General features: G+C 39.9%; 1 pseudogene; it reads left to right on the top strand.

Annotated features, from left to right (window-relative positions):
- Positions 1-1,403: 1,403 nt before the first annotated feature.
- On the top strand, positions 1,404-2,789 carry LOC133996432 (interleukin-17F-like; annotated as a pseudogene).
- The last annotated feature ends 642 nt before the right edge of the window (positions 2,790-3,431 follow it).

Here is a 3,431-nt window from a genome sequence, read left to right as displayed (position 1 = left end):
ACGCCGGATCATCTCCGATGATGACAACACTTTCGTGGTGGTCAACAGAATCAGGACTGTTACTCACCACCTCCTCATTGTTGACATCTCTTCTGTCAGAGCTCGAGCATGACGCGGTTACTATGGTTACCTCCTCCCCTTCTGAATTAGCCGGCGCCTCCTGCTGCTCCTCGACAACCGGCGGTGTTGTCGAAACATTAAAAAATGTTGTCAACTTCGGGAGTGCGTCATTTTTTGATTTCGCCTCCTCCCGCTTCCTTCTTTTGGTGGCACCACTTGGGTAGTTTCGCTTCATTTTCCAACTGTTGATATCAATTTCACCGCTCACGTAACGTCTTCCAAACTTCCCTCCACTTCCGTCACATAAGTTTGGAACTCTCGCGATCATGGCCTGGATGGAATAGTCCATTATAACACGAAATGGGAGGGGGTGTAGACGGATACTTTATTTCTTTGTATTTTAGTTTGTTGTCTTTGTTTCCGATTTAAACATACAAATTTACATTTAAAAACGCAATGGCTGGGGATCACTGAGGGCCCCGATTCCCAGCTGAATGGAGAGTGGGCAGCTGGTCTGGGGGCCCCTGCAGTTCGGGGAAGTTGGTGGGGCCCCAGGCAGTTGCCTACCTTGCCTCTATTGTAAAACCGCGTCTGATGTTCAGATATAAAAACACAGCATGCTGCACCAAAGTGTTTATACCTAAATAAATACACAAGTTTAAAGTGTAATGAGATTTATTTTGGAGGTTTTCCTATCACCAGTGTTGGGCACGTTACTTAATTTATTAACTTAATTAATTATAGTTACTCATTAGGAAAAGTAATTATTACGTTACTTTTTTAAAAATTGTTCAAATATGTCAAATTACTTGGCTGCCCCAATCAACAACAACTGGCCCAAATCACGTTCAAAATTAAATTATGCTTAAGAAATGTACAAAAAAGAAGTAAATAATAAAATTGTGCATTTAGCAGATGTGCAGCAATTGAATTTTATTCCTCAAAAAGGCAATAACAATATAAACTTCTCTTAATATAACAATGAAAAATTATACTGGAAATGAATAAATAAAAAAAACAACGATTGGTCTAACAAGCAGCAACACAGAGCTGTCAGTCACTCTCCAAAGCGCACTCTCGTGCCCTCACTCCAGATGCCGGGAGATTGCGTCATACTGAAAAAAGTAACGCCGTTTAATTATAATGCCGTTATTCCCATGATGGCATATCACAGATATATTTGTATGACACACAGCAGGCGGGGTTAGTGAGTGTGAGCTCTGCCAGAAGCTGTGATTCAGAGAAGGAAATACTCTTCTGATTTTAAGGATCCCCCGAACAAAAAGCTACGGCAGCAGCTGGGTACACACACCTTATTCAAGATACTATATAAACAGGCTTCAATGGAGATCCTGGACTCATTCAAAACTGTCCGTGTTCAAGATGATGTGGTTCAGTCTGCAAACGGTACTACGACTGTACAGCAGAGGGAGCACACTTTATTTACTCCACAGATCACAGCTGAGTTTTGGTTTTCTTTAACATATTTTGTTCTTACATGTCTACAGATCCCCCTCTGCTCTGCTCTGCTGTTGCTCAACATGCAGACTTCTTCTACAGCCCCAGCCACTGGGAACTCCACCTGCACCACCTGCATCAGCATGAAGGAGTTTAATGATCATGCTGGCAGGTATCGGACATGGCACATGAACATGCCGCAGCCGCCTACCTCTGCATCCCTGCAGGACTCAAGCGCCTGCCAGAAGGCAGCCAAAGAGATGAAAGGAGAGCCGCACCAACGCGCCCTGGCCCCATGGAGGTACAGGTACAACATGCATGTATGGAGGCCGCAGAGGGACAAAAATGCTAATCGCTCTCATAGCTCAGCAGAAATCCCTAATGTTCAAATTCAGATTTTAATTAAAAGTACCAATGCAGCAATATACTGATACTCCATTAGTTCATAGGTATTATGAGTGATGTAGTTAAAGTATTACAGTAAAAGTAGTTTGGTCCCTCTGATATTATTATATATGACATCATTAAATGATTAACCCTGTAAAGTCTGAACCATCAAATAATTGCCAGAAAAATTCTAATTCTTTGAAACTTGAGTGTTTATTTGATCTTCTGACAAGTCATTTCAAAATAAATGAAATAACACTTTGCATATATGATTTTTATTTTGTATCATATTTGATAGATCTGGAAGTTTTGCAGCTTATTTTCATACCATGTTTTTTTAAACAAACACAAACATATGAATACAATGTTAAAGCTCTTATAAGATTGTGCTTAAAGCTCATATCACCACCTACTAAACTTTTTATGTATGATGATGATACATAATGCATGAAATGCAATAAAATGACAACCTTTAGTTAAAATACTGAGAGACTGAGAGAACAGGAGAAATGCTGCTGCAGCAGAAAGTTAAGGAGACAAACTAGTTGTGATTGGTTGCTGTATTGATTACCTTTGTGGGTTGCTGATATCTGTTCTGTCTGATTGCGTCTTTCAGCATTGACACCGATAATAACCGGATCCCTCATGAGATCGCCCTTGCTGAGTGCCTTTGCCGGGGCTGCATCATCAACCAGCGTGAAGAACATGACTACAACTCTGTGCCTGTGCAAGCTCCGCTGATGGTCCTGAGGAAGTCTCGGTGCCCACATAACCCAGATAAATATGTGTTCAAAACAGAGTTTATATTGATCACCGTGGCCTGCACTTGTGTTGTGCCCGACGTATAAAATATGGTCAAAGAAACTATAATCATCCATCTTTAATTCTTTTTTTTCCTCTTCATTAACCACGTTAGCTACTAACTGTAACTAGGGATGGGCATTTGAAGAAATTTCCTTGATTGATCATCTGGGAAATTAACGATCAATTATCGATTAATCATCTTTTTTTATCTTAAAAATGCCATGAAAATACAAAATACAGTGGGTTTTTCCTCAATTAAATCTTTATTCAAAGTGAGCCTCTTTTAGAAAAACTTCCACAAAACAATCAAATCTAAGAAAAACTTAAAAATCGAGCCATTCTCTCCAGATTCATGTAGACTAACGAAATTCGGTACACATACATATCATGAAAAGACGCACAACAAAGTCTCTCGGACCCATACCTTAGCTCCAACAGGAAGTTGGCCATTTTGATTCGAATTTCCAATTTTGGCGCCATTTTCGCAATTTCCACACCTCATACTTTAACTGTAAACTTCTCCTACAGATTTATTCCTGCCACAGCTGTAATTTGTATTATGCTAATTTCAGCATGGTATACATTACACCTGCTAAACATCAGTATATTAGAGTTGTATGGTGGCATCGACATTCATCTTAAAGTCATTGTACCTCAAACTTACAAAGGGGTTCAATGAGAGATGATATTAAATCACTGCACTCGTTGGAAACACTGAAAAC

Source organism: Scomber scombrus, chromosome 1 (assembly GCF_963691925.1).
Source record: "Scomber scombrus chromosome 1, fScoSco1.1, whole genome shotgun sequence".
In the NCBI taxonomy this organism is placed as follows: Eukaryota; Metazoa; Chordata; class Actinopteri; order Scombriformes; family Scombridae; genus Scomber; species Scomber scombrus.
This window is presented reverse-complemented; position numbering and strand designations above follow the sequence as displayed.